Below are 13,118 nucleotides of genomic sequence, written 5' to 3'. Positions count from 1 at the left end.
TACAAATCTTCAACAACAACGTTTCATCATCGTCATCGTGAATCTTCATCCTATGAGAGTTTGACTCAGAATGATTCGATGTGGAGACCGAAAGCAAGCGAAGCGAAAGATTGAATCGAGAGACGAATGAGGGCGGAGGGGAAGAGATTGCTTCACGGTGGCGGAGGAGCTATCATCGTTGTGGGAAGAGTATCGCCGCCGCTGAGTTCATCGTGAAAGTGAAGGAGACTCGTTCAAAGAAGGTGAATCGTCACATTTTGGTACCCTAATCCCTTTCTACTCATTTTTATTAACGTCAATTTTGTTTAGTTTAGCGAGATTTAATTAGAATTAGGTGTTGGGATTTGATTGGAATTTAACAAAAATCTGATGTAATTAACATGGTGATTAACTTGGAAGTAGCATAAGTCTGAAGTACTCATTGAATCAAAATCTGATGTGCAATCTGGATCTTAACCATGGGCCTCCCACACGGATTTCTCACCCACCCCCCTTAGGAGCCCATGTACACCACTCTTTTTGGCATATGATATAAAATCTGAACAAAAAACAACTTCTGGGCCAGCCTTTGCTGGGCCTTGCGCCTGTTCCTAAGGCTGCACCACTGAATTCATCATAAACCCCCCCAGAGCCCATGTAATTGATAGATTTTAGGTTTTGTTTTACTTAGTTCATTTTACTACATTTTTCTTTAGATAATAAAAAGCATATAAAAACTCATAACTTTTCTCCTTAGATTTTTAAATAATAACATTTAGAATGATAATTTTTGTTTGATTTTTAGGAAATAAAAATGACATAGAAAACTTCATAAAAAAATACTAGTTTAGGCTTCTTAGAATTTAGGTTCTTTAAGTGCAATTTAGACTTGAATTAGAATTCCCTCAACACCAATAAAACTCATAAAAATAGTAGTATTTTTTAGTTTCATTTTCGTACTAATGCTTGAATCGTTTTTGTACTATTTCCATATTCGTTTTGTGTAATTGTTGTGTGACTTTGTTGCTTAGTTTTTGGCCTTATTTTAGGCCTATGTTGTTATACCACTTGTATGCTCCTGTTGGAATCAATCCCATGTTAACATTAGGATTTAGACTTGTAGAGACAACTTAGAATAGAATTTAGGATTAGTTCCCTATTGCATTCTTTTTCTTTTCCACTCTTTAAAATACTTAATAAAAGGAAGATGTAAATCACATTAAGAAAGTGATGGAGAAATGAGTGGGATTCATTCCCTAATCTGTTTCTCAATCGCTTAGTGGCATAGAAACGAGTGGGATTTATTCCCTAATCTGTTTCTCGGTGACTACTTAATGGGAGAGAAATGAGTGGGATTCATTCCCTAATCTGTTTCTCGAACATTAATTAATGGGATAGAAACGAGTGGGATTCATTCCCTAATCTGTTTCTTGAACATTACATAATGGGATGGAAGCGAGTGGGATTCATTCCCTAATCTGCTTTCTGATCATTATATATGTTATGTGATTCGGATCGCAAATAAACTCCCTTTAAAAGCTACACAACCAAAAACACCTAAAACACCTAATAATGGTTCAGATTAAAACAAAGTGGAGAAAGTGGTGAGTGGCCCGGTATTGGGAACTGTTCATCACTCATCCACGTTAAAAGATACAAACCAATCATTTCTTTTTCTTTTGCCTCGTTGGCACTTAAGGGCACCGTTATCTCCGCTCCATTGCATCCTAGGCTGTCCCCTTATGCAAGAGCGTGAGCGTTAACTCCACCCAACTAAAAAACACAAAAACAAACAGAAAATCTTGAGCCGAGCTACGGTAACTCTGATTCCTGAAAAGGATACGTAGGCAGCGGGGTAGGGCCCGTGCGAGTACAATTCTTTATTTTCCCTACATTCTGCATTCATTCGCATTTAGACATAGACATAGTTACACACCCTTTAAATAGAAACAAACATAGGTGGATACCATCGAGTACGATGGGCGCGATGGGTGCTAATACCTTCCCCTTGCGTAACCGACTCCCGTACCTTGATTCTCTGGTCGCAAGACCCTGTTCCTTCCTTTGCTAGGTTTTCTGATATTCCTTTCCCTTATGGGATAAATATATTGGTGGCGACTCTGTTCATTTTTCGCGAGCGTGCGACAGCTGCGTGCAGATTAGAGTGCGAATGAGGGTGGGTGATCGGCCACCAATTTCACCTTGTTCCTATGTTCGAATCAATGGAAAAGCACTTCATTCGGTGGTATTTTAAGTCGTTTTAGTCTAGTTCTTAATTAGTTTTGTTTACCTTTGTATTTGAATTTGGTGTGTTACTTTTTCTAGTTTTTGTTGTTTTTCCATTGCTTTTGATCTTGTGTTGGTAGTGTTTTAAGTTATGCAGATACAGGGCATGATTCGAGACAAGAAAAAGTGAATTTTGGTGAGACAGAGCTGTGACACGGCCACCCGTGTCATGGGACACGGCCGTGTCAGACTTGCTGAAGAGAAGAACTTGAAAATATGAAAACCAAGAAGACAGAGTTGTGACACTTCCACCCGTGTCCCATGACACGGCCGTGTCAGACATGCTGAAGAGAAAAAGTTGAGAAATCTTGGAACCAAGAAGTCAGGGGTCTGACACGGCCACCCGTGTCCCATGACACGGCCGTGTCAGACATGTGCGCAGAAAAATTCTGATTTTTAACTTATGAAATCTGTCACTTAAGTAAGGGTATGATGGACTTTTCGTATGAGAATATTTGCTGTGAGGTATTTAGTCACTGTTTGGAAAGAAGAAAATCACTTTTTGACAGTCGGAGAACGTGAAAATAGAGATTGAGAGCATTAGGGCTTGGAGCGAAGAAATCTTCAAAAGCATCCGCGATTGAAGATCAATTCCGATTCAACCAATTGTAATGTCTTCATCTTTAGTCACTGTTATCGTGATAATTGTCATGAGTAGCTAAACTCTTTACTTGTTAGGATTGATGTCCCTGAATCATGTGATGTAATGACTATAATTTTCCGTTAGTTTTCGGATTATCTTTATGAAATTCAGTTTATGATTAAAAGTGCTTATTGCTTCTTTATATTGGAAAATATATGTGTTGATATACGGTTGAGGGTTCGTCGGACAAACTACCTCAACGCTTTTTTAATCATAACGCTATAATTGAGAATCACTTAGGAATAAGGGTTTAATGTGTAGCGACCATATTATCCAGGCTATGTCTTGTAGAATCTTGAGGTAAAATCATCTTGTTAAGGAATTAAAAGAGGGTTTTAATCTCAAGAAGTTTTCACTAAGGAATTAGGGGAAATCAATGTTTGGTGTCGGTAGTGAGAATTTCTAAAGTTAATCTGTTAATCGGTGATTATTTCATTGCAGAGCGATTCATACATCTGTCCTGACTTGTTCCAGCATATTTTCATTAAGCAAATTATTTTAACTCTTTCATTGCATAAGTTGTTATTTTAAATTAAATATAAAAACCAAACCCCCGATGACTTTTTATTCCGTTGCACTATTCTAAAACGTATAATTCCTACGCAGTCCGCGAGTTCGATACTTGGGAAAATTAATCCTCTTATTACTACATCGGTAAAAATAGTACACTTGCTATTTTTCCGGTCAAGTTTTTGGCGCCGTTGCCGGGGACTGCCAAATTATAAGTTAAAAAATAGTTCAATTGAATTTTTGTTGCTCTGCAACTAAAATTTTTATTTTCATTTGTCTGGTATTTCATTTGCTTATTACTTATAATCGTCTAACCTTTGTATGCGAGGTAAAGCCTCAGCAGAATTTATTTTTGACGCAGAACCAGAACGATCATTGCGAGCTAGGCTTCGAAAAGCGAAGCAAGAACGACTGGAAGCATTAGAAGACATTCTGACAACTTCGGAATCTGATAACGAGGAAATTCTCTCTATTCATTTTGAGCATTCAAATTCGGAGGCTGAAACGATGGCAGCTCCCGTAGAAAGGTTGTTAGGTGATTATGGTGGAGCAAATGCACCAGCTGGCCGGATGACAATTGTAAATCAACCGGTCGATGTTGCTCACTTTCAGCTACACCCAGCAACGATTCGACAGCTGGAGAAGAAACCATTTTCAGGAAGAATAAATGAAGATGCTAATAAGCATCTACAAAGGTTCCTTACTATGACAACATCTCTGAAGATAGAAGGACACTCTGAAGAAGCCAAGAAGTTGGTTATGTTTCCATTCACGTTAGCGGATGACGCTGAAGAGTGGTTCTACTCATTACCTACTGGGAGTATTACCACATGGCAACAAATGGAGTCAACCTTTCTGAATGAGTATTTTCCCGCTGCTGTTTATATCCGTAAGAGGTATGATATTGTTAATTTTAAACAGAAGGAAGGAGAATCACTTGGAGATGCTTATAAGAGATTCAAGAGGTTGTTGGTGGCATGCCCAACTCACAACATGGATGTCACTGAACAAATGCAGAATTTTCTGAATGGTCTTAAAATGAAGACTAAGCAATTGATTGACACAGCAGCTGGTGGCTCATCCAACTTTTCAACAGCCACTGGTGTTAAAAAAATCATAGAAGCTATTGCGGCCAATGAACACTTGGAGTTATATGACCGTAGTGTTAGCCAACCTGAAGGATTAGTGGATATGAAATTGTCAACGCAAGTTGTGAAAATAGAAGATCAGGTAGCTGCGGAAGTTGAGCGGAGATTGAAAAAGATGGGTCTTGAAAAACAAACAGTAGCACAAGTTCAACCGGCTCAAGCAAGTCAACTGGTGGGGTGTGAAATATGTGGAGGACCTCATTTTACTGTTCAGTGTGTTGCTACAGCTCAGCAAGTGGAGAAAATAAAGTTCTTGAAGCAAAACAACCCCTACTCAAATACCTACAATCCGGGGTGGAAAAATCATCCAAATTTTTCATGGAAGGATCAACCGGGGAATGCTCCTAAACAAGAGGTTATTCCATATCAAGGTCAGCAGTCGCAGCAACAATATAGACCTCCTCAACAACATTATCAACAACCTCAGCAACAGGCCCCCAGAAAAGCAGATTGGGAGATTGCCATCGAAAAAATGGCAGCTCAAAGCTCTCAGTTTCAAGAAGAAACAAGGAGTAATTTTCGAAACACGGGTGCATCCATCAAAAATCTTGAGGTTCAGATGAGTCAGATAGCACAAAAACTCGCCAATGCTCAACCACAAGGTGCCTTACCTAGTGGAACGGTTACAAACCCAAGGGAGCATCAGAATGTGAATGTCATCTCAACAAGAAGTCTGAGGAGATCAAAACCTGAAGAACAAGAGGAAATAGATGACAACTTAGTCATAGAGGTAGATCTAGAAGTGAGAGAAAATCCGAAAGAGCCTGAAGTAGTGATATCACCAGTTAAGCCGCTGGAAGAGAAAAATAAGAAAGAAACTAAACCAGTGGTCAAATTACCATTCCCTTCTAGAGTGGCAAAGAAGGATTCGAAAGAGAAGGATTTTGAGAAGTTTGCTGCAATGTTCAAGAAGTTAGAGATTAACTTACCTTTCTTTGAAGCACTTGAGAATATGCCTTTGTACAAGAAATTTATGAAAGAGGTAATTTCTAAGAAGAAACAACTGGGAGATGAGCTGAAAGTTAGAATCGAAAACTGTGGTAGAGTCTCCCTAGAAATGAGGATTCCAACCAAGAAGAAAGACCCTGGAGCAGTGGCAATTCCTTGCACTATCAATGATAGAACGTTCAAGAAGGTGCTAATTGATTCTGGTTCTAGTGTAAGTTTAATGCCATTGTCTATTTTCAAAAAGCTAGACATTGGAAAGATAAGCGAGAGTGAGACAAAATTGAAATTTGCTGACCACACCATTAAGCAGACATATGGTATAGCTGAAGATGTATTAGTAGAGATCGGTAAGTTTATCTTTCCAGTTGATTTCCACATCATGGACATTCCCGAAGATGAAGAAACTCCTATCCTTCTCGGTCGACCATTTTTGCTTACTAGTCGCTGCAATTTTGATATTGAGAAAGGGACACTGACGGTAAAGTCATTTGATGAAGAGGTAACATTGAAGGTGTTGGAAGTCAATAAGCATAGTGCAGATGGAAATAATAAACTTTAGGTTGGCACAATTAAAACTGAAGGAGAGAGTAAAGGTCCAAAACCTCTCCTAGAAAAAGTCTCAAGCATAGTCTGTGAGGTGACTTTATCGCATGCATCTGTCATAATGCCTAAGTTCATTCAAAAAGTTAAGAAGAAGAAGAAAGAGGAAAATCAAGGTGAGGAGATGAAGGTGGGTAATGATTTGAAGAGAAAAGTGGTCCATGCTTTTCGTCTTCCTGAGTTCGTGGTTGCGGAGGTGACAAGCAACCAGGTTTGGAGGAGGAAGTACCCTCCCTAATAAAGGATAATGGACCGTCGAGCCATGTGACGTTAAACGAAGCGCTTCGTGGGAGGCAACCCACGGGATTTCTTTTTAATAAGTTTTATGTGTTTTAGCATTTTATTATGTAGGTACAAACAGTGTGTCTCTTGCGAAACGAGAAGCGAGTTGAGAAAACAATTCAATTTGGAGGAATTCAGGGGTCTGACACAGGCACCCGTGTCCTGTGACACGGCCGTGTCACAAACCCTGGAGGATTTTATTTTTGAAACTCTTTTTTGGAAGGAAGGCAGAGTCCTGACACGGCCACCCTTGTCACGTGACACGGCCGTGTCAGGCAGGGGCGCTGATTTTTGGTGAAATTTCATTTTCTTTGTGGGGGGCCCCCTATCAACCTTCCACCTCCGCCTCAGTGAGCACTGTAAGTCTCCCTTATGCTTGCTTATACATTGAGGACAATGTTAAGTCCAAGTGTGGGGGAGGTTCTTTCGTTTTAAGTTATTTTATGTTATTTCCGTTTTTGTTATTTCCTTATTTTATGTGTGTTTTGAGTTTTCTGTGCACCAGGATGAATGTGATTCCAGAGGAAAGTATCATGGGAATTAAGGTGAAAAAGGGAAAAGACGCATCTTAAATTGGCATCCGGGACACCTGTGAAAGTTGGCACAACTGGAGAAAAATGCTAGACGCAACTTGATGGTGCCAAGTGAATGTGTTTAGAGCAACCCGAACCGGACATGAAGTTGTACAAAATGGAGACCATTTTTGAACCTGTATGCAATGCCAAACCTGTGAGGATATATAAAGCATAACACTTCAATTAATCATGAGAGAGCATCAGGTATGGCATCATCACTCTAATTTTGCATTTGTTCTTCATATAGTACACACATCGATCACACACACTGAGGCATTTATTTTTTTTCTCTTTAACCCTGAGCCTTTCGCACCCAACCTTGTTGTTTATCATCGTTTGTAACCATCTTAAACCATCATCCATGTTTTCTTTTTCGTATTCACAATCCCTTTTGTTTCCTTTATTTTTGGTGTTAACTATAAGTCCGAGTCTGATAGAAAAAGTTAAGTTTGGGGTAACCAAGTCCGGTGACAAAAGAATGAGGCAAGTGTGAAAAAGAAAAGAAAAAAAAGAACACATGAAAAGAGATGTGTTGTGAAAAAAAAAGAGAAAAAAATGATTTCGATACACACTTGCCATCATGTAAAGAAGTTAAGAGTCTGGAAAGCGAAAAAAGCGCTAAACACCCCAAACATGATGTAATGTGCAAAAAGATATCGGACTAATTAGTTAATACCGAACCATAAACCATAGTACCTACTTTCTTTGTTTATCCTACCTACCCCAAGCCCCGTTACAACCCATAAGTCCTCTAAAAGTGTGTGTTGTTGATATTGAGGAAGCATGTTAGAATGTTTGCAAACAAAGAGTAGATATGTATGCCTTGATGAGCGAGTGAAACACTTAACCCCGAGAGAAGTTGTGACAGTGTGATTGAGCTTGCAGGTAAAAGAATGAGTCAAAATTGAAGTACAACGGAAAATTTCGGGGAGGGGGATCGAACACTTTGACACGAAGTAATTATCAAGTGTGGAAGCATCAGTTGTGTTGTGGAGAATAGAAAAATTCATAGGTGTCCTCTTGTTTTCTCGTCCATCACTTGAGGACAAGTAATGAGCTAAGTTTGGGGTTGTGATCGGCCACCAATTTCACCTTGTTCCTATGTTCGAATCAATGGAAAAGCACTTCATTCGGTGGTATTTTAAGTCGTTTTAGTCTAGTTCTTAATTAGTTTTGTTTACCTTTGTATTTGAATTTGGTGTGTTAGTTTTTGTTGTTTTTCCATTGCTTTTGATCTTGTGTTGGTAGTGTTTTAAGTTATGCAGATACAGGGCATGATTCGAGACAAGAAAAAGTGAATTTTGGTGAGACAGAGCTGTGACACGGCCACCCGTGTCATGGGACACGGCCGTGTCAGACTTGCTGAAGAGAAGAACTTGAAAATATGAAAACCAAGAAGACAGAGTTGTGACACTGCCACCCGTGTCCCATGACACGGCCGTGTCAGACATGCTGAAGAGAAAAAGTTGAGAAATCTTGGAACCAAGAAGTCAGGGGTCTGACACGGCCACCTGTGTCCCATGACACGGCCGTGTCAGACATGTGCGCAGAAAAATTCTGATTTTTAACTTATGAAATCTGTCACTTAAGTAAGGGTATGATGGACTTTTCGTATGAGAATATTTGCTGTGAGGTATTTAGTCACTGTTTGGAAAGAAGAAAATCACTTTTTGACAGTCGGAGAACGTGAAAATAGAGATTGAGAGCATTAGGGCTTGGAGCGAAGAAATCTTCAAAAGCATCCGCGATTGAAGATCAATTCCGATTCAACCAATTGTAATGTCTTCATCTTTATTCATTGTTATCGTGATAATTGTCATGAGTAGCTAAACTCTTTACTTGTTAGGATTGATGTCCCTGAATCATGTGATGTAATGACTATAATTTTCCGTTAGTTTTCGAATTATCTTTATGAAATTCAGTTTATGATTAAAAGTGCTTATTGCTTCTTTATATCGGAAAATATATGTGTTGATATACGGTTGAGGGTTCGTCGGACAAACTACCTCAACGCTTTTTTAATCATAACGCTATAATTGAGAATCACTTAGGAATAAGGGTTTAATGTGTAGCGACCATATTATCCAGGCTATGTCTTGTAGAATCTTGAGGTAAAATCATCTTGTTAAGGAATTAAAAGAGGGTTTTAATCTCAAGAAGTTTTCACTAAGGAATTAGGGGAAATCAATGTTTGGTGTCGGTAGTGAGAATTTCTAAAGTTAATCTGTTAATCGGTGATTATTTCATTGCAGAGCGATTCATACATCTGTCCTGACTTGTTCCAGCATATTTTCATTAAGCAAATTATTTTAACTCTTTCATTGCATAAGTTGTTATTTTAAATTAAATATAAAAACCAAACCCCCGATGACTTTTTATTCCGTTGCACTATTCTAAAACGTATAATTCCTACGCAGTCCGCGAGTTCGATACTTGGGAAAATTAATCCTCTTATTACTACATCGGTAAAAATAGTACACTTGCTATTTTTCCGGTCAGTGGGCATTCAACCCATCTCATTTTTCAATCATTTGAAATGCATACTTGGTGTGTGGTAACTCGAATGATTGCCACCCTTGAAGAGTACACCCCGCCTTTTGGCCTGAGGGATCCATGTAACTTTTATGCTTCCCAAGCATCAACATCTCCGTGAATGTTCAGTGGTTACTGTCATCAGCGTGTCGAGTCTAGTCGTTACTAGTCTTGTTTTGGTTATTTTCCCGCATGTCGCGTGCATAATAGAGTGCGAATGAGGGTGGGCATTCAACCCATCTCATTTTTCAATCATTTGAAATGCATACTTGGTGTGTGGTAACTCGAATGATTGCCACCCTTGAAGAGTACACCCCGCCTTTTGGCCTGAGGGATCCATGTAACTTTTATGCTTCGCAAGCATCAACATCTCCGTGAATGTTCAGTGGTTACTGTCATCCGCGTGTCGAGTCTAGTCGTTACTAGTCTTGTTTTGGTTATTTTCCCGCATGTCGCGTGCATAATAGAGTGCGAATGAGGGTGGGCATTCAACCCATCTCATTTTTCAATCATTTGAAATCCATACTATGTGTGTGGCAATTCGAGTGATTGCCACCCTTGAAGGGTTACACCCCGCCTTTGGCCCGAGGGATCCATGTAATTCTTATGCTTCGCAAGCATCAATATCTTCTTGAAAGCCCAGTATTTACTGGCATCCCCTGATTGATTCTAGTTGTCACTAGCCTTTCTTTCAGTCAAGCCCAATGGTTATTGGCATCGCCTTTAAATTCAGTGTCATTAATATCCCCATAGAGTCTGGTCATTACTAGTCCTTCTCAATAAAGTCCAATGATTATTGGCATACCTTTTCAGATCTAGAGTCACGCTACGGTTGTGTCTCTTTTTCAAAGTCTAACTAAGGTTAGCAATCTTTTTCAAAGTCTAACTGAGGTTAGCAATCTTTTTCAAAGTCTAACTAAGGTTAGCAATCTTTTCAAAGTCTAACTAAGGTTAGCAATATGGTAGAGTCGTCTACGGATGGTTTCCTCCTTACGGAGTCACGCTACGGTTGTGTCTTCTTTTTCAAAGTCTAACTAAGGTTAGCAGTTTGGTAGGGTCGTCTACGGATGGTTTCTTCCTTGTGGAGTCACGCTACGGTTGTGTCTTCTTTTTCAAAGTCTAACTAAGGTTAGCAATTTGGTAGAGTCGTCTACAGATGGTTTCTTCCTTGTTGAGTCACCCTACGGCTGTGTCTCTTTTTGAAGTCTAACTAAGGTTAGCAGTTTGGTAGATTCCCCTACGGCTGGTTTCTTCCTTTTGGAGTCGTCCTACGGCTACGTCTCTTTTTGAAGTCTAACCAAGGTTAGCAAATAGGATCGGATTCCCCTACGGCTGGTTTCATCCCTGTTGAGTCACCCTATGGCTGTGTCTCTTTTTGAAGTTTAACTAAGGTTAGCAGTTTGGTAGATTCCCCTACGGCTGGTTTCTTCCTTTTGGAGTCGTCCTACGGCTACGTCTCTTTTTGAAGTCTAACTAAGGTTAGCAAATAGGATCGGATTCCCCTACGGCTGGTTTCATCCTTGTTGAGTCACCCTACGGCTGTGTCTCTTTTTTTGAAGTCTAACTAAGGTTAGCATTTTGGTAGATTCCCCTACGGCTGGTTTCTTCCTTTTGGAGTCGTCCCACGGCTACGTCTCTTTTGTTCAAAGTCTAACTAAGGTTAGCAATTTGTTTTGGTCCGCCTTTGGCTGGTATCTCTTGATAACATTCAAAACTCTTTGCTTTACCATAAAGTGCAAATTTTGATGGTACTTTTGGGTATTCAATCCACTTGCACCTCTCATGTCTCGAACCTGTGTCGTTCATACATTCAGGTCCAAGAAGATTGAATAGGGGCGGCTGTTGCACCCCAAAATTTGCCCACTTATTTATGCCCCAATTGGCCTTCACCTTACATTCATGTGCATACCTCATTTAGGCCATTCATCCATTATATTCATCCATATCATGGTTACTATTCACAATTGATCAGAAAAGAGCTTCTGCAGAACAAATTCCTGATAAAAAATAAGAGAAGGTTTGAAGTCTGATTGTGTGGCATCTTTCCCATTGAAGTCCTCCTAAAATCAGGGTTTCATCAGCTTCAACTCAAGGCATTGATGGAAGAATGTAGGCTTGAAGTTCATCCAGTCTCCCAAATCCGGGTTTCTGACCAAAGTCAACGCAGTTGAATTTTTGGTCAACATTTAATTAGGAGGTGATTTTATAGTGTGAGGTGGAATAAGGCTAATGTGAGGGTGTGCAATTGATTTTATTTGGTTGATGGTTGATCGGAAGTGGAATCGGGGATCGATTAATCAGAAAATTCGTCTGAAGTTGAAAAAGTCAAACAGTTGACTTTTTGGTCAAAATCAGGGTCGATCTCATGATGTTGACTTTTGGTGGATATTAGTCAAAGGAAAGTCAATGAAATAAACAAAAATCAAGTTTTAACTAAAAGTTACCTTTTTGGAAAAATTAGTTAAAATATGATGCTGCCAAAAGAGGAAAGTTCTAACTTAGATTATTTTTAGAACTTTTGAGAAATGGTTGGGTAGTCAACTTCAAGTTCATTTATCACATGGATCCAGGTCTCATTTCAAAACAAGCTCAAGATAAATATTGTTCCATTCATAGCATACTACAATTTTGTAGTTGGGAACTTTTCAATTTAAGGTCTGGATTGAGAGATATAAAGCTATGAACTTGGAAAGATAATGCTGAAGCCAAGTCACGTTGCCCATCAGAAAATGTGCACAGCGCAGAGCATTTGATCAAACACCTGGCACGCCATCTTTGGTGACAAATTTAGAGAACTTCAAGCCTCTTCTCAATCTAATTCAAACATAAAAATGTTCTACTTCATGTCCTCTTTCTATTGATCTAAATATCACGGTATTTGGTCACATAAATTGCAAGATATATGGCATTGAAGTCGTGCCCCCGGAAGCTGCGCTTGAGAAGGCATCGGGTCGGGATCTGAGTCACGCACGCGCAGGACGTCGCAGTAGCAACGTGATGAGTTCAGGATAAATTCTCTTACTCTTGCTATCATTTTTTTGCCAGAGATCCAACACAAAACATGTTCTATCATGTATCAGCTTTGTTACGAGATCAAAAATGAAGCTTTGGAACAAGTGATCAAGGAATTAGAAAGGTCTGAAGTCACGTATCTGGCATGAGTAGAATCGGCTAGCCAAACACCATTGTGCTGCAGCTGGAATCAGTCACGACCCAATAACTTCATTGCCAATTACCATGCATTTGAAATCCTGGTTTCAAGAGTTTCTAAATGTCAATCTTGTTCTCTCTTATATCCACTCAACCATGAACTTAGCTTCAAGAAAAATGGCTTTATGTAGAAGGAGTTCTAAGCATATGAAGAGGGCATAATGACCATTTTGGTTTGGATATAAAGCTTTGGTTATATGTCAGCAGTGAGCACGTGAGACATCCTTTATCCATATACAGCCATGCATGATTCCGAAAATGAAAAAGCATCAATAAAAGTTGTCGACACGGTACGTCACTGTTGCATCAGCATAAATTCCATGCAATTCCACCATATATAAGGAACTTGGTGACTCTCCAACAAGCCATAACTGAAATGATTAGCTGCTGCGTTTTATGATCCTC

This window comes from Vicia villosa, unplaced genomic scaffold (genome assembly GCF_029867415.1).
Source record: "Vicia villosa cultivar HV-30 ecotype Madison, WI unplaced genomic scaffold, Vvil1.0 ctg.002018F_1_1, whole genome shotgun sequence".
Taxonomy (NCBI): domain Eukaryota; kingdom Viridiplantae; phylum Streptophyta; class Magnoliopsida; order Fabales; family Fabaceae; genus Vicia; species Vicia villosa.
The sequence above is the reverse complement of the archived record's forward strand: the minus strand, read 5'-3'. Positions refer to the sequence as shown.